General features: G+C 41.8%; 1 protein-coding gene and 1 non-coding gene across 2 annotated transcripts in view; both read left to right on the top strand.

Moving 5' to 3' along the window:
- LOC132990665 (probable thiopurine S-methyltransferase) overlaps positions 1-23,028 on the top strand; it is a 247,418-nt gene that overhangs the window by 136,557 nt on the left and 87,833 nt on the right. The gene's annotated exons all lie outside the window — the stretch shown is intronic.
- LOC132991715 (U6 spliceosomal RNA) lies at positions 9,409-9,510 on the top strand. The gene has a single exon (XR_009676228.1). It is a non-coding gene; the product is annotated as a U6 spliceosomal RNA (small nuclear RNA).

Below are 23,028 nucleotides of genomic sequence, written 5' to 3'. Positions count from 1 at the left end.
GAATCTACATTTAGTGTATTGAATACATTTAATACATATTGATGTTATTTTAACAATATGAAAGGATATGTTTGTGACTACAGTACACTATCAATTTAATATTTTATTTGACTTGAAGTTGTGCTACCAGTTGGGATGCTATGGTGACTTTTGTGTGAATGTTTTTAATTATGCAGCACACAATTTGCTTTTTCATGTCATTACCCTATACCAGCTTACAAAGTTCTTAAATATTAATGGTGAAACCCAGTTAGTACAATGGCTAGTTGTAAACCAGTAACCAACGATGTGAAAGGGAACTTTTAACACACACTTGTGGATTTACAACCCAAAGCAAAATGAGGTAAATGATGATGTCCGATCAGTTTAATTAAACTAGACCAGTTTGTCATGTCTTATTAGTTGATATGTAGGTAGGACATGTATTTACATTCTCATATGAAGATTAAAAAGGAGAGAAGAAATCCTAATTGTTTTAGATTATCGCACAGAGACAAACAGCTGCTCTGCTTAATGAGAAAGACGTTTTTAACTGATTTTGCATATTTTCACAAATTCAAATCCTGTTGACTCAATTTAGTTCCAGATCATTTCCCATAAAACACAATGAATACATCAGAGTATATTTAGCGCGTAAATATTTTGATTAATTTTGATCTTCACCGTCGCTCCTGTTTACCCAGTGTTTGTGTTTTCCTTTACTGGATGCATCAGCTCAGTGCTTCTCCTGTGGGTCTAATGTTTGATGTGGAGTAAAAGGCTCCAGGAGTTTATGAATGAATATTTTAAAGGGATTCAGCCAGGCGGAGGGGCACAAAATGGTTCCTCTGTCCTCTCTACAAGCCAGTCAGTCATCCTGCCGCAAGCCCTGAACTCCGGTATCTCATAAAAAGCAAAGCTGCATCACTCTGCTGGGAAGGGAAGCAGAGCACAGCAAAACTCCTGTATGAATGTGTTTTCACTAAAGAGAGAGGGAGCTGACAGAGAGAAGGAGCGGAGACAGAAAACAGAGGTGCAGGTTGTGGGAAAAAGAGCAAAGGAAAATGTGTGGGCTGGGGTTTCTAAAATGAGAATTATGAACCTGTATGTTTTCACATTTATCTTATATATTTTTTTCCCTTTTGGACAGCGTGAGAAAGACAGGAAATATGGGGGAAAGAGAGTGGGGGGTGACATGCACTGAACAGTGTCAGGACCAGGTTTCGAACCTGCAACCACTGCAATGATAGCTGAAGCCTCTGTACATGGGGTGACTGATCTAAATGAGATAAAGCAGCACCCCAAGAGTTTTTTTTTTTTTAAGTCTGCCTATATTGTAATTTAATTTTGAATAATTCAAAATCTCCAAATCAGCAGGGACGAAAACGTCTTGTTTGCAAAATGTGTGTTGTGTTGGTTTCCACTTAGTTTTTGATGCAGAAAATAAAATAAGCTACAAACAAGTGTACGAGAAGCACCTTTGTAGCTAATAGTTACAGCTAATCTAACATTATGGACATTACCAATACATACGCGTCATACCCAAGCCTCTTTTCCTGTTTGTTTTTTTGTAACAAAAATGCTCAAAGTGACCTTAGTGATAAGATAAATGTTTATTCAACTTTGTCATTGACCAACATGTCCTATAAAAAAACATGATTGTAAAATTTAAACAGCTGAGATTGAAGAGCATGGGTTCAATACAATACTGACCGTTTTTACAGTGAAGAATTAAGGTCTGAGTACAAACAAGGAAGTAAAAACTTTTTTTTTTTTGTTTAAAACAAGCATAGAAACATGAAGTAAACTTTTTTTCCCCTCCAATTTAAATAACAGCACTGCGGACAAACTGACTTAATTAGTAAATCCAGAGAGTCCTGCTCAAAGTCTCTGTTTTCTGTCCTCTCTGTTGCATAAGCACTGACTGTTAGCCAATCCTGTGAAAGCTTGCAGTCAGCATGAGGCCAGTATCAGTGCAAGCTCAAAAACTACATCTACACGCAATGTGATCTCTGCTCTGGTCTCTGATGTTTGGACTCAGTGCTGAAATTCCTCTTTGTCTGGTTCTAACCTGCCGTTCTCTGTGGGTATGGAAGAGGTCATGGTGTTGGAGAGCTGAAATTCAAGTTCCATAAGGGTTCGTCTGTGCTGTTATCTTTTTCCATGAAATGTACCGCTCCAGTGATAACATCAGAGGGCACTCTTAGAGGGGGACTAGAAATAACCAGTCAAGGTTTTAACTGTTCGGATAGATAAAACTATCTAACAGAACTTTAATCAAGTTTAAGTAAAGCATGATGTCATCAGTATAAAGTGTGTTTTGAGTTTTCTTAGCATGTACTGTTTTGACACAAAATGTACATTTGTTGTTAGTCGAGAGCAACAAAAACAAGTGCTTCTGCTCTGCCTTCCACTCCGAGATTATCTTGGGGAAATCCCATCCCTCAGGTCATTTTGAGCTTAACATCCTGAGCTCGAGTTGAGTCTGGGAATGCTAACATCGCTGGAAACATTACCTCAGACGTCTCAGGTCAGGCCGGAGCTGTTGAGTGGACAGGTGTGATAAAGACAACAACATGCAGGAATGCTAAGAACCTAAGTGGCTATGTGTCATAATTTGGTATGCTTTAAAGTATGTGTTTTCATCACTGACGAGTGACAAAGTTGTTTACAGTTTTTTATACATGGGATTGATAAAAAGGTCTTTTCATACACAGGCTTGGAATGCTAAAACTGAGGGAAGTATCTCGTAAATACTGACCTTCTACTGTGGACTTACTTCACCACATTCACATAGTGGATGTTTCTGGAGGTATTGGGACATATTTGTAGGTGAAATTAAATATTTGATAGCCTACATTAGCTACCATGAAACAACAGCTAAAGTTGGCATTCAACAACTATCTAGCTAACATTACAGATAGTTCAAATTTTCTCCTTTCCAATTGTATTGATATCAACTCACTTGTTTGCTATTTAGCTAGTCACAGGGGTATCAGGATATACTTCAAAGTAAAACAACATATTTATTGCTACCATCACACAACAGCTAATGTTAGCACTCAGTCACCTCTCAGACAAAGTTAGCTAGGAACTGGCTGAATGCTAACATTACTGTTTGATAGTGTAAGACGCTACAATCATAAAGTAGCAAATTTCTAGACATTTAGCCTAGCAGTTAATCTAAGCTAGGCGGTGACTGAATGCTAACATTAGCTGTTGTGTGATGCTAGCACCAAATATGTTGTTTACTTAGAAGTGTATCCTGATATTCCTTCAAAAAATACACTTTCCATTGTGTTCTTATTTGCTTACCACTCAGGAACAACCTTACTTACAGCAACACAACATCCACCCTGAGATTAGCCTCAGAGGAAAATGGCCACCATGTGAACATGGTCAGTTACGTCATATGGCTGCAGTGTCGCGCAAACACAGTTTCCTATCTATAATTCACAGCTTTTCCTCGAGTTTAGAACGTTGTTATCAGCCACCCGTGGTTCACTGCACTATTGTGCATTTTAAATTGGTCGAGTATAAATGTCTTCGTCTGAGTCTTTGGTCAATACCCTTTGGTAACAGTTTGAGGCAAAGTCAATAGACATGACCTTCAGCATGGACAAGGATTGTCAAAAATGTAAATGTAAAAAAAAAAGTCTGTCAGACACATATTGAAAAAGGATTAGTGTGTCTATAGAATAATACATTTTAATGTGTATAATGTGCAAATCCATTACCCACGAGTCCACCATGTTAAATTTTAATCACTGAAACTTCTTATGGATTGGGACCCAGAATGTATAACTAAATTAAAAAGGAGACCTCAAGTCTCCTAAGATGCAGCTGAGGAAAAGCTCTCAGCTCCCAGTTGCTCACGTGGAGCCAATCAGAAGCCAACGGCAGCTCTTTGGTGTGACTATAGGAAACATAATGATTACAGCAAAACTGAAGAATGTTGTGAACAGCTAGAAACAAAAGTAGCAAAAACACCAAGTCAAGGCAAGTCAATTGTAGTTAAATATGCCCAAATTACAAATACCAAAAAATGCCTCAAGGGGCCATTACAAACTTTAACAACACCCTGCAACCTCAAACTGCGATTTGGATCAGGAAAATTCCCCCTTAAAAATCCCCTTTACAATACAAGACCAACCTGGAACTATGTGTGAGTTCTCCAGCAGGTATATGAAACGTTTGAGGCAGCCGTGTGTTGCCTGGCTCCGATCGTGCATGTGGAAAGAGTGATTCACTATTGTTTAAACACGCAGAATCCTCAGATGATGAATCCTTAATCAGATGATTATTCTGATGTGTTCACGTTTTTAACAGTCGATGGCATAAGAGGAAAATGTTTAAAGCATGATCACATTTGCAGCGTATTTTCTCCTGATTTTCATTTCAGAGCACTTAATGTTCTGCTTAGCCACCCTAATAAAGTCTTGTAAAGACCTGCTGATTCCATTTAAATGTTTGTTGATAAAGAAAACAGGAAGGCACGCAGGCCTGCGTTCATTAGTTACCCAGTGAGCAAGGCTTTAGGTGCGCACAACCCGGGGGGCAACTCTCATTCCAAACATACACAACTGAGGACTGTAAACATGCGCTCACACACATGTCGCACATTGAAGGAAAGCAGAAAACACACACACACACACACACACAAATTGCTTACATCGATGCAGTTAAGAACAAACTATGAGTGATTAAAACAAGCTTGAAGAACTTCATACTGAGTATCCCAAACACACACACACACACAGCGTACACACAGAGGTGTGATCTGCAAGGCCAGGCCGCAAAACGCTGCTATGTGAGAAAACACCTCCCAAAGCAAACAGAGCCTCACAAGGCAACCGCTTGTTTCAAGGCCAGAACCCGGGGCAGCGCTCCTCACATCTCTGTGAGAGGAGAGGAAGGAGGTGAGGGAGCAGAGAGAGAGAGAGAGAGAGAGAGAGAGAGAGAGAGATCAGATGAGACCAGGGTATAGACACGATCAGAGACATGAAGAACCTGTTGAAATAGCAAGAAATAAGGCGAGAAATGAGGAAAGTTTCACAAGTTCTGGGACGATTGAGGACAGGGGGTTGTCGGAGAGGTGGCAGGGAGGCTGGGAGGGAAAAGATGAAAAAGAGAAAATATAAGGCAGCTTGAAAATATGGAGAAGAGAAGGTGATACAGATCTGCAACCTGTCGATTTAAGACAGGAATAACAAGATGCAGAATTATGAGTAGAACAGAGAATATTGCTACGACTGTTGGCTGTTTGCTAACCCAAGCTGGTAATGGTAACTGGACTTGAGCTTTTCTTTTCTTCTGAGTACTCAAAGTGCTTTTAAAGTGCAGGTCACACCTACCCATTCACACACTGATGGCAGATGTCTACGTAAAGCCACCATCAGAAGTAACTAATCCCATTCATACGCCGCAGCGGGTGCAATTCTGTTTTAAGTGTCTTGCCCAAAGGTCACATCGGACATGTTGCTACAGGAGCTGGGGATCGAACCCCCAACCTTCCGACTCTAGTACCAACTGATCCACAGCCGCCCCCTGAAACTAAAAATCATAGCTCACAAACTGCAAGGTGGCATTTCCAAGCCAACAATAGCCAATGAAAGCACGAGTTGAAACGGAGATGTCTTCCCACCTTTTCGGATGTATCTTTACCTAGCCAATTGCATCGCAACTGTGCGGATGACTGACGTTCCTTATAGCCAGTGAAATTCTGAACATGCGGATGTGCTGCTTCAATCAACGAATCAGGTCCCAAAAGCAGTAAGAACGTTTCTAATACCAAACAGATCACAACTTAACAACTAGTGACACATCTGCTGTATCTACTCTGCTATAGTTCTGGATAGTTTCCCACCAAGTATTTGGCGTTTGACTTTTGGAATTTTCTGCGGAGACTGTATGCAAAGGGGCCCCAAATCTTTTCTCTGCAGAGACAACAATGATCCACGATGTCTGGAATCCAACATCTAACAGAATATTTTTTTTTCTCCCCGTCTCTCTTTACTCTCCCTCTTTCTCAAATCGCTTCCATCCCCCCCCCCCCCCCCCCCCCGAGCAGCAGCCAACTATTTTTGAGAAATGTGAGCTTGTTATGCTTTATGATCTGCAACCTGGCGTCTTATTGACACATTGCCTCCTTTACCACAAGAGAACCTTTTGAATAACATACTTCCACATCCCATGCAGCTGACTTTGAGAAAGTTTGTTTTATGATGTTGATGTATTTACCGGCATGCCTTGCTGTTTTTGAAGATGCTACTTTAGGACGGTTTCCAGCTCAGCTCAGAGTGGATGACTGCTTTTCTATCCTCACTGGATGTGTATCTTGCTCTAAAAGTCGTCCATTGAAGCAACCTGCTGCCAAACATTATAATGACTGCTCTGGTGCCAGGGAAATTTTCGTCCTACAGACAAAGCCGATCTTTGGTTTTGTGGCCAGAAAAACACCCAAAGTACAGCCATGACATTAATTCTCTGCTTGATAATATTTGTTAAGGCGATTTCTTTTTCTTCATTTCTTGTTCAGTTTTCTTTCTAAACCATGCTGATTATTTTGGACACTTTTGCCAGTCTGGAAAACTTTTCGCTGGGATTGGATGACGAGTTGCCCTGGTGCCCGGCACTCTGCTCTGATCTGTTGCCATGTACACGTTGGGTTGCTGTGATGTCCTGGCACATGGCGTACCGGCTCGCTTGTTTATGTTGGCGGTGGGAGGCCGGCCAGCTAAAGGGTCCTGGAGCCCAGCTGTAATGAAATGCAATACTGAATATTTCCCCCTCAAAATCAAAACAGAAAACCAAATGTCAATAGTTGTATTAAACATCCTGAAGTCCTTCCTCTGCGTTGCTATACGTTGCACATGTTGGTGAACACGGCTTACAGAGACTTATTTGTGAACAGGCAGATCAAACAGGGACTGTTCTCACATTTTCAAATGACATCAGAGCTTCCTGTGTTCCCTATCTGCTCTGTCTTTTGATAAACATCTGTCAGCCGTTAACGTCAAACCACTTCAGATCGATGCACATGAAACCATTGGATCAACTTGGATGAATGAACAGATATCAAAGAATAAAACCACAAAATAATCTAAACCTTGCTTACCATCCCGACAGTGTTTTTAATAAATGTAAGATGTTTTCTCTATATAAAAAAAACATGTGTGAGTAATTTATCTTACTGTGAAGAAATGCTTTTATTTTGGACTGGGGTGTTGTACTAAACGTTTGTGTAGTCGTTTGTTTTTCTGCTGAATGTATAAATGGAAACACATAAGGATACAATGCATATCCATATATATTCACAGATGTTAAAATGTCTCTGCAGCAGCTTTTTGTTGGTTAAAATTAGAGCCCGACCGATTAATCGGCCAGCCGATAATATCGGCCAACATTATCTTATCCAGTGATCTGTATCGGCTAATTTTATCTGACAGATATTACTAGATTTATTCACCAGTCAAAAGCACTTAATTTGAGTATCATTGTATTACACCAGCAGTTCCCTTTCACCAGCAGAGTGCGCTATATGGACTACAAAAAGTATTATCAGAGTGTCCAGCGGTGAAGTGTTTGATCTGCATTTGAGGGATCCACACAAAAGATGTGTATATTTATATCTATCTGTCTCTACAGATTGAACATAGATCTAAGAAAGATATCGGCCGATACATCAGTATCAGATTTTTTTTCCCTCCCAAACATCAAAATTGGTATTTGCTACAAAAAAAACGCTATCGGTTGGGCCCTGGTTAAAATAATCTTTAATTGCTTAATAGTTTTCTTCATAAACTCTAACTGTAGTGTTTGTAAGATGTCTTCTAAAAGTCAAAGTTAGCTGATCTTTTCGGTCTTATTTTCCTGGTTAAGCTTCCATTTCTCTACTTTAAAACAAAGGCTTTGTGCCTTAGTGTACAGTATGTGCTTGTGTGAGTGTGTAGTAGACTGTGTGTGCTGTCCAGGTGTGTATTTCTTCTTATCCTTTGCACGTGTGGGACGTCTACTATCTGGGAGCCCGGATCTGGACCTTCAGCTTCTGCAGGACACCCTGCTCGCGTTGATATCCACTAAGACAGATTATCTGTGGCATTCCACATCTGGAAGCAGTTGAGGGCCCGAGCAGCCGCTTCTTCTGAGAAATATACAAATATGTAGGACAAAGTGCACACGAGTGGACGGGATGTGGCCCGTTAATGTACGCCACTGTATGGAACTGTGTGCTGACAGGGTTTAAGTTTTAGGTTATAAATATTTAACAGACATCTTTCTTTGTGATGTAGGAACAGTCATCAAACACAATATGTTATAGGTTGTACATGATGTGCATGTTAAAAGGTTTTTCAGCAGTGTGACCATCAAATGTAACTTTTTCTAAGCATCATAAACTGTTGCGTTTGACTGAATACTTTCAGGCTTGTTTCCTCACTTGCCAGACGTTAGATGAGGAGATCAATAACACGATCATGTCTGTTTGTCAAATATATATAACTGGAGCAGAGCATTGTTAGCTTAGCATACAGACTTAAACCAGGGAGACAACTCTAGACTGTTCACTTCTTCAAATTTACATAAAATGCAGCCACCGACCATTTACCTTTCTATGTGCTTATAAAGAAACCTAGACTTTGACCTTTTCTAGTGTAATTAAAAATGTTCTCGTCTAATTATGCGTTATATCTCTATAAATGTAAACACAGGCAAAGCATCAGAAAAGGGGAATACTTAGACCCTATCCATTTCTCCATCTCATTCCTTTTTAAATAAATGTATAATTATACATTTTTTTACAGCTCTGCAAGCCTTCGTTATCATTCATTTCCAGTTTTGCGGGGACTCGGCCCTCCGAGACAAAAGCTATTTAAGGAATGGAAAGAAAATTGCAGGTTTTGAGAAAAGTGTCAGTGTGTGAAGTCGAGCAGAGAGGCACAATGTTCCGACAGAAACCTCTGTGATATTCATACATAATTGACCAGCATATTCACAGAGACACACCTGAGCCTCTACACACACACACACACACACACAATCAAGGTGATAATATTGTAACCTCTGCGTAAGCATCAACAACCTGCCATATATGGGATTTTTTTTCATGCCACATGCTCTCTGGAGTGTAATGTGTGGCTGAAAGCTTTAAAAAAAAAAAGAAGATGATTCATGTGAGCGCACAGCATGGTAATCACCAGTTAGTCGCTGTGCATCAATCAATTAAGTGAAGCTGTCAGAGCTCCACAATGGTTCTAATACGCTGCTCCTTCCACCGGCTCACTGAGTCTGCCGGGTAATTGCGCTATAATTACAAAGAGTCATCTTAGGTTGGGTGTCTACCTGGTTAAGTCAGCGCAGGAATATAAATGCAATGAGAGTTAGTTTCGGTCGGCTTGTTTGAAAGCAGAGCAACCTCTCAGGGGAGCCGCCGCCGCTGCAGCGATACGTAATCAAAGTGAATTGATAAAGTGATGATTAGTATTACACCTGCAGGAGGAAGACACTGAAATCAGAGAAGCATTTTATATGTGGCTGACTGATTTGATTTGTGACCGAGGGGAAATCTAAGCATCATGTGCCATAGGAAGTATTCAGATCCGGTACTTTAATTACAGCAAGATGAAAACACACAAGGAAGTAAATGTATGAATATCACATAATTAAGCCTTAACATAAATAAAAAAGGTGTAAACAAACAGTATGTAAATGCTACCTGTATGGGGCTCTCAATCAAAACAATAACAAAAGTGACGTCGAGGTTGGCGGGGAATCATGGGAGTGATTCTCTCCCTGGTGGTCAAATGCACATACTGTGTGTAACACTCAGGATACAAAATTTACTTTAACTAAAATATGTATTTATGAATAATAAATTATCAAAAAAACAAGATGTAACAAATTAAGGTGTACTGGGCTAATGTAGGTTAGACTCTTGGAGCTGGTGGAGAATTAATTAAACACACGACACAGAATGTTGATAACCGGTTTTGTATTTCAAAGTTCAATTTTTAACAAATAACAAAAAACACTTGGAACTTAATCAAGGAAAATACCACAATCTAAATAAAAGGAAGTAGGCCTTCAATTAACAGATTCTTAAGGGCATCTTTTACCCTCCATACAACATATGCTAAATATTCCCAAGTCTATTCGTATAAATCAAAGCACCAAAACACATTACACGTACTGCAGTTATTTGTCATGTGTGTGCAGATGTCCAATGAATTCAAATGTTTATTTAGGTAGGGGAAATCCTACCACACCCTTTAACCAGACAGCCAGGCTTGAGGCCTTTTGAGGGAATCTTGAGTCTTTTGAAGTTGCTCCTTCAGCTCGCCATCTTCTTTGCTCCGGCAGTACGGCCTGACCTGTTTAGGTAAACAGGTAACAAAATCACACGTCTGCTCAACTTGGAAGCAGCAATTTAATCCAATGTTCTATTGTGGACGTCTCACCAGTGTTCAGTCCTGAAACATTCCTGCTCAGCAGCAGCAGCACAGCAGCTCCTCAAGGGCTTGAAGTCTCAATTAAGTCCAGCTTTGTGTCCAGGGTTGAAAAGTGTTTTTCTTTCAGAAGTTCTCCTTGTCTGTTTTAGTAATGACTGTGTCCTGCTGCCTTCTGACTGACTCCTTGATTGGTTTCAATCAGGTGATTAGTGCACCTGGGGAAAGGGGGTAGATGCCTGTTGGCTGCAGACTGCATCCAATTGGCTCAGGATTTGAATGACAGATGCTGTTGTCCAATGTCAGCAGTGTTACATGTGAGTTTAAGAAAAGGTAACAAAACGACTTAATTTTAGTCCGGCACAGATGATGATTGACATCACACGTTGCTTTATATCAGCAGCTCATTTCTAAATACCAATAACTTGTAGGAAACATGCCATTTTAATCTCGGACTATTGGGTTTGATGCGTTTTGGTAGAGGAAATCGAATCCACCTCACATTACTAACGCTAAATGAAAACAGTACATGCTGAAATATTCAGAGCGACCGAGTCACAGCCTTCACTATCTAATAACACCGTGGCTTTTTGCATGGAGCGATGCGCTGACATTCAATTCGGCTCCATTTGCCTTTCAAATGAGCCTGTTGATGGTTTGAAAGTCACGTTCCAGCTGTGCCGGTTGGAGGTGACGATAGCAAGTGGTAACAGCTGCAGAGTAAAAAAAACAACAAAAAAAACCTGAAACCTTTGTTTCTTTTGTACAACCCCCGTCTCTTCTTCTATCTGCTCTGCCTTTATCTTCCCCTTTCAACTTATTGTGTACAGGCATGACTTATCAGTCGGGCAGTGAAAAACAAATACCACCCCTCCAGTCGTCTGTTTTTTCCAGTTGCCTCAGAAAGCCCCCGTTGGTGCCGCTGATTAATTCTGTCCAGCCTGACAGTGTTTCCCACATCCAGCGCCCCTTAGTCTCTCGTTTAATTAGAGTCATTCTCCAGTAATATTCCTAAATCAACTGTTTCCTCTTGCCTATTTGAGGTCTAATTGGAAGCATGTGCCCACGACCCCAAAGGGCCTCCTTTTTTAACCCCTGACACGTGAAGAATGTGTCTGTCGCCGCCATTGGTTGTTGAGTTCTTTGATTCTAGCGTATGAAGACAACGTGTGACTGTGACCCGTTGCTGTTTGATAAAAGTTTCACTGTAAAGGTTTTGTGGATCACGTTGTGATGTGGTTTCGATGCCTTCTGGGAGGAGTTTTCCCAGCATGATCAGCTTATGGGTTTGACATTTTACCGCAAAACTGCAAAGGCCTCATGATGACCCCCGTGCTTCTCGTTAAGAGGAGTGAGCTGAGGTCACAGAATCTAATAAAGGTAGTGACATTTCAGTTTGAAAAAAGCATCTTTTTTTTATGAATGTCCAACAACAGCTAAATGCATCTTGTCTGCAGACACGTGGCTATTGAAATGCAAAGTGCTCCTCTGATTGTCATTTCACACCCATTTCATCATTTTTCATCTTCACAGCTCCTTCTACAAATTCTCTCGGAGACACACACTTTCATTTGGTTTCATACTCCTTGTCCTCTTTTAAACACACATTATTGAAAGATCTCGGGAAAGATTAGAGTATTTAAAGATGAAACATTGTTGTGTGTGTGTGTGTGTGTTTGTGTAAGTGTGTATCCATAATGTAGCCCAATCTAAAATATGTGATTCCCAAGTGACAACCTCGGGTGTTTAAAAATCAAGCCAATGCAAAGTGTGAGTGTCGACTTGAGGCTGGCTCCAAAAGACCTGGAAATCACATACACACCTATTCAAAAATGCTTTTTTTAACAGCAAAAATTACAGTCTGGTACAAAAATAATTTTGGGCCGATTAGTGATTTGTCCTCATCCGTTTTGGATTTATATGAAGGATATGAGTTATGCATTGTTAGGCGTGTGTCTGACCTGATCGACAGGCGGGCGCATCATATCGTTTGTCAAGAGGCTTAAAACTCGCCTCAGCTCTAAGCCTGTCGTTAGTTTGACTGAAAGTTAGGTTGAGACAGCATGGCGATCGCCACCGACGGGCCTCCAAAGCCCCCTGCTGTGACAGATGGGTGACATCACTCAGGCTTTGTTTGATTAATATGTACAGTCTATGGTCATTTCAGATGAATCAATATGTTAAAATGTCTCTTAAGCGAGATAAAAAAGGATGCCGGTCGGATGTTGCTGAGTGAGACAAAGCCGTCTGCTGCTTCAAACCAATTACAGACGAAGAACAGGCGGTCATGTGAACTTCATAGACTCAAGAAGAAACTCTTCTGGACTCAAACAAAGACTTTGGTGTTTCTCTACAAAGACTGGTCGCCTGTTAACTTGCTTCAATCATTCATCGAGGCAAATTAGAAAGTTGTTTCGCCTTGCTGATGAAGAAAGACACAAAACAAACAGGTGAGAAACCCCTTTTTGAAAGATGAGTTCAAAGACAAATGGTTGTGATATTTCACCGGTGTACCAGTTCATTGGTCGGATTGGAGCCATGGCTGTGACGCATGGAGGCGCCCGAGCTTCCATGCGTGAAACAAAAAAACCACAAATTGGAAGCAGTGGGATGAGAGAGGCAGAGAGAGAGAGAGAGAGAGAGAGAGAGAGAGAGAGGGAGATTGATTTCTCAGCCACCATTTCTGATCCATTAAGCTTTACGGTTTCTTTTCCCCCCTCCTGCTCCGCCTCCCCCCTCTCACACCTGCTTCCTTATGGGACATTAGTCGTGTTCAGAGGGGAGATGAGACGCTCCGCCTCTCAGCTTCTGTTGGCCGACGACGTCCGCCTATATTGATGCTCTGCGAACGCCGAACAACTGTACCCGTGCAAATGACGGTTTACAGGCGGGCGGGTTATTATTATCTTCCATTGGAGGGTCGTCACCGTCACAGTTAAGGGAAAGGTAATGCCGGGGCAGCGAGAGATGAGACACAGATGATTACAGTAAGTAAAAGCAAACACTGCCTCCTACCTCTGCAAAGTGACATCCAATCTGCAGTGACTACAGATGTTACACGGGGGGCCTCAGCTTGTTGCAGTCATTACCTCCACACACTGGACTTTAAGGAGCACTGAGCCGCTATCTCTAGTGATACACAAATAAAAACTGTAAACAGTTAAGCTTAATGCCTTATGAGGACGTTAAAGGTGTGGCTCAGTTGGTAGAATCCGTCGTCTTCAAATTGGAAGGTCCCATGTGTCCTCGGGAACCCTAACCCCTAGTTGCAACCGCTGCTTCGTCGATGGAGTATGAATGGGATAAGTTACTTCTTGTAGTCGCTTTGCATAGCAACCGTTGCCATGAGTGTGTGAATGGGTGTGAAATGGTAGGTGTGACCTGCAGACCTGCTCAAGTCCATTCACCAATGACCATTTACCATGAGGTCGTCAGTAGTTTAAAATCTGAAACCTCCAAGTGGAAAACGTTTCCCAACCTGATGCACATACATTTTTAGTTCGTAGGACCGACATTATATCCAACTGGTAGACTTTTTTGATTTTATTAGACAGGCCAGCTGAAGAGTGACAGGAAGTGATAAGGTTAGGATTCAAACCAATGGACGCTGCGATTGTGTTAAAAGCTGTAGAGGAAGGATGTGCCAATTTTTCCAAGTCTAGTTTAAAGAACTGGAATCCAAATGTAGCCTGTGTTAGAATCCAACTCGGCCCAGCTTTCCAGAACTGAACCTCTAAACGTCTCCATTATAATCATCAGATTAACTGTCCCGGCATCATGAGGGTCTGCTTGTGACACATGGTACTACATGCTTCAAGATTTAGGCTAATTTTTTGCATGTGCTGTCAGGAGTTCTCAGACATGTCTCCATTTTTTTTGTTTTTTTTTTACAAATATGGTCATTGATCATTTCCATGTGCCACACTGCTTTTTGTTAAAACTTTGCATGAATTACTCGTGTTACTGTGTTATTGTAATTTTCCTGAAGCGAGCTGGTGATGCTTAATGTCGTGCAGAAGGAGGCGGATGTGTCAAATCCTGCTGATGTATGCTAATCAGACACGTCTGCAGGGTTTCAATGGGATATTTCTTTGACAGTTCAACATTCAGACTCAAACACGATGTGAAAAGACATCTTTCAGCAGAACAAAAAAAAAAAACAACAACATTTTTTTGCATCACAACATTGCAATAAACTGCATAACTGTGCTGTTGCATCATAAGTCATTTAACTTTCATCATTTTTTGGGGCCCAGTGAGTTAGCCAATTGCCTTCCAGCTGAGTCCAGGAGAGAGAGAGAGAGAGAGAGAGAGAGAGAGAGAGAGAGAGAGAGAGAGAGAGAGAGAGAGGAGAGTTGATGTCAAAGGTCTTGTGAAGGCCACAGTGGCCTCTGCTGGGTGTTTTTGGGAAGAGCATGCAGGGTTAGAGACCACTGAGGAGGAGCCCAGCTGTGATATCTATTCAAGAATTGGTTTGATAGCGGCTAATTAGCTTAATCCTGAATTAAACTATGTGCTCATGCTTACCTTCGGATGATGAATCCCTCTCGGCCAGCCGCTTTGCTGGATAGTAATTGGCAGGAATGGGCCCTCCGACTGTTTACCCGGAGGAGGCTGTGGGCTGCATCGGCCCTGCCTTTGCACAGCTGCCGAAGAAAGACGACAGCAGTGTTTGGCTTTTTAATTGAACTGGAATGTAGCACTGTTTGCTAGACTCGAGTCAGCAGGCAGTCATGAATGTAGCTCATTATATTATACTGGAAAACATTCAGAAGTCGAGTATATTGTTAACATCTAATCATGAGGATGAATATGAAATAAATGTATGTATTATTTTGTGTTGGATCCCCATCAGTTGTTACCACGGCAACAGCTATTCTCCCCGTGGTTCATACAAAAGAAAGCAAGACATGACATACGAGATCAATCAAATACACAACTTCAGAAAAGAAACAAAAAGAAAATACAATCCCAAACTAATCCAGAACTTTTACAATTCATGTTATCATGAGCACAGTTTAACATCGTCGTATACATGAAGTCCTCCTTAAAGCATTGGATTCAGGCAGGAGGGGGGAGGGTAATGTGAAGCGCCCAATAAAGGTTTGTCCTGTGTCATAACAATGTCTCTTACTTGTGTATGTATTGTAAGCTGCAAGTTTGTAGGTTTTCTAGAGATTTATATTCTTCTCATCGCTTACAAAACAGCGACTTCCTTACTTTAACTCTCTGATCCAGGTCTACACTCCCTCCCCCCCACTACGCTCTGCCAATGAAAGGTGTCTGATCCAACCTTCACAACAGGGTCCTAAGTCTCTGACTAGACTCTTCTCCTCTGTCGCCCCCCGGTGGTGGAATGAACTACCAAACTCCATTCGGTCTGCAGAGTCCCTCTGCACCTTTAAGAAAAAGCTAAAGACCCAGCTCTTTCATGAATACCTACTAACTTAATGATGATGGTCTCCATATTATTGATGATGATGATGGTAATGACGATGGTTTTTGTTTGATAACGACGACTTATAAGATGGTTTCTATACTGATTAGAGCTCTCAAGAACTGCCCTCAATGTTGTGCTTTGCCTCTGGTCACTTCCTGTCAGCACCTGTGTGTCCAATCAGACTCAAAGCTGATCGTTTGCTCTTACTGACATTGTTCCCTTTTTTTCTAGATCCTTGCTTGTGTTGTTCTTACTCTCTGATGTACGTCGCTTTGGATAAAAGCGTCTGCTAAGTGAATTGTAGAATTCTCATAAACTGGACCAGGCTTCATTCAGGTCTTTAGTCCACCCTGGTCCATGACAGCCTCACATGCATCCCTTGCACCCCGTCCCTCATCGAGCAGTGTGGAGACTGATGGTCATTAGTTGAGGTGGGATTCCCCTAAAGATAGTAGCACATGTTTAATCTTTTTTTCTAATAGACATAAAGCGTTCTTTCTCACAAAAAACAAACGTCGTCTGAAGGCAGAACACGCAGCCTCTTACTATAGACTGCTCTCAAAGAGTTCCTTAAAGCTGTTTTCAGTGTGTTTTAAAGCAGCCACTCTCTCACATAAATCAGCTAATTGTTTGCACAGTCTCATGATTTAATTGCAGCTTTCTGCGCCAAAAAAAGCAGAGATGGAATATCATGCTGGAATAGAAATGATACCGCTTAATTATTCCTCATTCAGCGGCCTTTTTTGCTTTCCGCAGTCCCAACAGTGCGTCGCTGCTTCAAGAAGAAGAAGAAGAAGTGTGTTTTATGTGCTGCTTGTAAAGCTTTTATGTCACAGTGATTGGGTCCAAAGCTATAGCGCTGAGGGATTAAGCGTGACTCTGACGGAGCAGTAAAGAGGGAGGGGCCATTTGGTAGAAAACACATGAAAGCGGTTCTTGGATCATAAACAATAACTTTAATCTCTGAGCCAAATTTTCCACAACAAACCTACAGACGGTACGGGGCTTATGTGTCATCATTAGAGGGTGTTTTTTCCCCCGCGACACACACAGATTGTGTTACTGTATTCTGACACAAATAGCCCTGGATAGTCACTTCAAGATGCCAGCGTTTTGGTTTGTCATCCTGTAACTGGATTAGAAAGGAAGCTTTTGCAAAAGGGGGGGGGCGACTAAATATGTAACAAAAACATTTTTGTCATTCTTCTAAAATGTGCTTTCTTGATTTTGTTGTTTCTTCTCTCCCGGGTGGACTTTTCCGATCAAATATGAAAAGTATAATTCAGGAATAATTGCTGAGTAATTCTTGTCAGAATCCTCCGCCAAAACCCCGAAATACAAAAACCCAACATCTCCCTCCACCACTGCCGTGTCATGACATCATCCTGTTTCCTCTCTACTGGTGTCTCTGTGGTCTGGACTCAGAATTCTCTGGCTCTAACACAGACGCTCTGAAGAGTGCTGGGCTGCCTAAACGGACTCTGAGAGACAAGAGAGTATGAATGTTTGGCTTCAGTAACGTCTCATTTGAGTGTCAGTGTGATTATGCTTCTCTATATATGTAATGAAGCCTGACATTACCGGCTCAGATCCCCCTCCCTCCACCACCCCAAAATTAGATAAGAGTTAGTTTTGGCTGCTCTCACCTCTCAACAGAGGAAAAACCTGCACACACAGTATGATGTCCAGAAACTTAGAAATGTCTCTAATGATGGACGTGGTCCTGGTAATGACCCCCAGCTGGAGCTAGGCGACGTCATTCAGATAAGTGGCATGTAGGGAAATAATTCAAGATGAAGTTTCAGAGAGTTTTCAAGAAAATCAAAAGTGAATTTACTGATTTATTCTGCTAGGTAAGGTTTTCAAAAGAACGTTTCTGAAAGCAGCCAGCACTGACCAGCTTGTTAGTAAGTTCACCTTTGCCAGCAGCTTACTGGTTAGTGCATGCCCTTCATGTACGGAGGCCACAGTCCTCCAAGCGGGTGTCCCCGGTTTGAATCCGACCATTTGCTCTTTTCCTGCAAGTCATTCCCTACTCTCTCTCTCTCTCTCTCTCTCTCTCTCTCTCTCGCTCTGTCTCTCTCCACGATTTTCAATTCCCAATGAAAGGCGTCTGATCCAACCTTCACAACAGGGTCCTAAGTCTCTGACTACACTCTTCTCCTCTGTCGCCCCCCGGTGGTGGAATGAACTTCCAAACTCCATGTGATCTGCAGAGTCCCTCTGCACCTTTAAGAAAAAGCTAAAGACCCAGCTCTTTCATGAATACCTACTAACTTAATGATGATGGTCTCCATATTATTGATGATGATGATGGTAATGACGATGGTTTTTGTTTGATAACGACGACTTATAAGATGGTTTCTATACTGATTAGAGCTCTCAAGAACTGCCCTCAATGTTGTGCTTTGCCTCTGGTCACTTCCTGTCAGCACCTGTGTGTCCAATCAGACTCAAAGCTGATCGTTTGCTCTTACTGACATTGTTCCCTTTTTTCTAGATCCTTGCTTGTGTTGTTCTTACTCTCTGATGTACGTCGCTTTGGATAAAAGCGTCTGCTAAGTGAATTGTACTATGTGTACTACAATCTCTACTGCCCTAACTCTAACTAAAGGTATTTGAAGCCAAAAAATGAAGTTTAAAAAAGGTTTTTTACCACTTCAGCTTTTTCACCGCTCCACCGGCCCTGAGCCTGTGATTGTTTTATTCAGATAAAAGTTTTTGAGTCTTAACTTTGTGACCTCTCATCTCGATGTTTGTCAATCAATTGATTAGCACGCCATCCACGTGTATCAAGAAGCTCACTCGGGGGAGACGGCTGTTTTCTTTTATCAATTTATCAATTTTCCTATGTTGCATGTTGCTCTTAGCATCAGAGCGGAACCCATTAGCTTATTAATTGATGGTGATAAACAGATAAACAAGCTGCAGTTTTGTTAATATTAGATTAATTGTGGATCAATTTCTATACATAGAAGCTAAGATTCTGTATTAGCAGGCAGATTCTTAATTTTTGCTTCTAAGTTTTTGTGAGTTTTGCGAGAAGCCGATTCATGCAGAGATGTACACTCAAGAACAAAAAGCATGCCGGGCAGCAGAGGCTCCCTGAGGAGCTGATAAATGTTGGTTTCTCCATGACATCCAGCATGTCAGGCCATCTCAAATTTGATGACTGCTCGCTGGATTTGCAACATTCTCAGCACCACAGGGACTACGGAGAGGGGAGAGGTCATGGGGGTCATGTCAGTACTTGTTTGCATTGACCTGGTGGAAAGGGCTGTTTTTTTCTGTGAGCCACTCTCAGCCATAGCTTCTGCTATACTCCTGATTCCAATGACAACAAGTGCTTGTGAGCGCCTATAGATGCAGTCTAAAGATGCAAAAATGCATGGTTCTCTCAGGGCTGGCAGGATGCAGAAACTGGTAACGGTGCAGCAGAATCTCAGCCCTTTTGGAGTTTGATGATTGTCAGATGGGCCTGTTTCACAGATGACTTTTGCTGTTTTTGCACGTGCTAAACCTGTGCAACCGAGTCAAGAAGACACCTTCTAATCCAGAAGACACACAGAGAGGATGCACCCCAAACTGCACTGCAGAACAAACTGCGCCCCTGTGCACCGGAGCTGTTTACAGGACCCGTGTTGCAGAAAATACTCTTCTTTTCAAAGAAGAAAATACGCAGCGCAGGAGATTTTTTTTTGTGTGTGTTTGCGCTTGTTCATCATCAGTGCCGTGTGCTTTGTAATTACACCTTGAGATGGAGCAGATAGTGAGAGAAAATGATGCCAATGGACCAGTTTGCAGGCTCTTTAGGTCATACTTGCATGAACAAGGGTGAAGCAGGAACTTAACCCTGATTGAGCTTATTGTGCTACTTTATGTTCTGCATTCCAACGCCTGCAAACACATGTTTATTATATACTCATGTTGTAGATGTTATGGTCCAAGTTCATAATATCGCCTTTTATATGTTATATTTTACATTTCCTGTGGATCCCGAAATTTGTAAAATGTTGACCTCAAAGCGTATACCTAAGGAAAGAAATAGACAATAATGAATTAACGTAGTTTGTTTTCTCTCTCTCTCTCACACACACACATTTTTGGACAGTTATTTGGACAGCAAATCAGCTAATGTCCTTCGATATCAAACTTTGGCTTTGAGCAAAAACAAATCCAATCTCACAAGTCCTGAGACTGAAATACAAAACCAAACAGACCATGTGAAAGAAAGTGGGGAAAAAAACCTCCCAAGTATTACACCTTTCAACAAAGATTTAATGAAACATAAAAAAACAGTCTCGGCTCATAAGAGCGTTTAAAACCACAGCGTCACAAAGACCTGCTGTGGGGGAAATCGCTGAGTTGTGTTGAAGTGTGTTTTCCTCACTCACACCCATACAGCGCTCTTTTCCATCCTCTCTGTTCTGCTGGAGGTTTGGCACAGGAGCTGTGAGTTCTAAAGGAGAGACGTGGGGCTTGTAAATACTCGCATTATTAATCTTAATAGGAAGGAGCCAGGGCGGCTCTGGAGGTGTCTCCATCTCCGAGGCAGCAGACCTGCCGTAAATCCCAGAGACTTTGCTCTCCGCCACGGCTCTCTGAAAAACTCCCACTACCTCCATCTCGACTCCCCGCTCTCCCACAGCGGCTTCACCCGGCTGCCTGATGTTTGTTCTACAGAGGGATTTGGTTGTCAGTGACGACAGATGTGTGGGCAATAATCAGAGTGATGGTATATGAGTTATATATCACTTTCAGATGAAGAGCGTGCTCAGGATGGGTGCTGTATCGGACAGATGGCGGTGCGTTGGCTGGTTTAAAGTTGCCCTTTGTGTGAATGAGTCAAACAAAGCAGAAGGCATCAAATTACAGTTATGGTGCTTTTTTTTTTTTTTTTTACTCATTTCCTGGTTTCAGCCTTGTTTCATCATTCGTCCTGGCCTACATTATAATCATCAAGCTCTTGTGTGTTATTAGCTCAGGGGGGCGATTCTGTAAGATATTCTCACTGGAGGTCATAAAACTCAGCTAATGCATTACTTTGTTGAATTCATACTTAAACCAATATTCTGCTCTCATTTCATGCTTTTGAAACTTAGAAAAATAAATCTGTCTAAAAGAACAAAATCCACAATATAAATGTATCAATACTTGGACATTTTTTAACTCTGTATTTCAAAAATTCTAAGTTAATTATTGGTAACAGATGGGAACTGGGGATAAGCAAATGGACATAAGTAGAGAAAATCTTGATGTGTCTGCTCTAGATAAATACACAAAATGTGGTCCCGAGTGTTAACAGTGGCAGGAATTAGCATGTGGGATTCATTAAATAAGGTATTACATTCATTGTCATATCTTTCATTACTTTGGCTCATTGTGTGTTATTATTCTTTGGACAACAACACAGAGACAGGAAGGACATGTGGCAAACCCATCACTGAGAATACATCTACAGTACTATAGTTACAATTCAAGTATTCACAATCAATCAGTCAATAAATCATTATTTGTGAAACGCCATAACAAGGGTTATCTCGAGACGCTTTACAAAAAGTAGGTAAAAGACCTCATTGGTATTTAATATTTCAAAAGAGCAGGTAGAAGACCTTACACATTGTTATGTTACAAAAGAAAAATGGAATGGGGGAGATGGGATAAGATGCAGGAAGGGTTTCTCATTTGGATTCCTCGCGTTAGCACTTCCTTGCCGCTGAGGTGGAGGTTGGAGCAGGCCGTGCATGAATTAGGACGGCGGTGGTTGTGGGGACAACACAGACCGATGGTGGTGGCAGGGCATCAGGGACATCCGATGGTAGTAGTGCGCGATCACCTCGCTGTAGGTTCGGGGAGCTCCGTCTACTGCCGGGACATGGCGTCCTGGGCTTCTAACACACTGACGCCAGCGACAGTTGGTATGAAATCAATTTTGTAATTTGCTGTGAATCCAATAAAAGTCTTCATCCTTTTCCTGATTTTGGACTTAGGGCGCGGTCACACTGGCCATCCGTACCGTGCCCAAGCACGCTTCAACCCTAAAGTCCGTGCCGGCCAGCGTGGGAATGGCGCAGCAGGGGGGCCAATCGTGCTTGAGTAAGGCACGGTACGGATGGCCAGTGTGACCGCGCCCTTACGATATATCACGTTGATGGGCTGATGCCATTAACTGGCGTCATATTATGACATTGAATGTGTTATTTCCTGATGCTGGAATAATGTCATATCAATACATTGGCCTGGTGTCATGTCCTGCCGTTGGGTGATGTAAAATCATGACTCGGTGGGGTGATGTCACCACAATGCAACCGCAATAAAAACGTTTGGCTTCAAACAATACGTACAAATTCCAATTTCACCTACCATTCATTCTGAGCGGCAGCCCGCCCCCAACGTAAACGCCGGCCCCTCCAGAATAAAGGCACAAAATAGTTTATTTAAGGAATATACATAATTTCTGTTCATGTTTTATTTCAGCAGAGCATGTTCATCTTTTATGTATTTCCTCGGCGATGTCTTTCCTCATGTGCCCATGCCCCCCGTACAGATAAACCTTAGGGAAACACTGAAACTCAGTCGGTGGTCTTGCTACAATATCGCCAACAATGGCAAACATTTCCATTTCCTTGCAGAGTTCTGTTTAGGAAAAAAATTAAGCTGTCTGAATTCCCTGTTTAAGTCTTTATGGCACATTACCCACAATTCTCTGGACATTAGAGCAGTTTTAGATATCTCTCTAAACTCTTGAGTCGAGGGACCCAGCATGCAATTTATTTCTGTTTGTAGAGCGCAGTCCTGAGCGAGCTTTATGTCATAGTGGAATAATTAATTTCATATGAGATGGAGTATTATTCTGTAATCTTATCAGTTCCCAAACGTACGTCCGCTTACACAGCTGGTGCCCATCCGACTGTAACTCCCCTCGTCAAGGACTGATACTATTATCTTGGCAGGAAAACAATGGCTGGCTTTAGCAGTGAATGTGTGTAAAATACACAGAGAGGGAGTTTGTTAAGTGGGCTGCTTACATTGCAAACAAAAGGCAGCTTGTCTGGGGAATATTGAGAGCAGCTAGAGGTTAGCTTTTATACATCAGTATCAATGTCTGTTGGACGGACCTCAACAATCAACCCAGACAGGAAAGGTACAGTCTACATATTTGAATCA

This window comes from Labrus mixtus, chromosome 16, assembly GCF_963584025.1.
Source record: "Labrus mixtus chromosome 16, fLabMix1.1, whole genome shotgun sequence".
NCBI lineage: Eukaryota > Metazoa > Chordata > Actinopteri > Labriformes > Labridae > Labrus > Labrus mixtus.
Note: the sequence above shows the minus strand (reverse complement) of the source record. Positions and strands in the feature narration are given on the sequence as shown.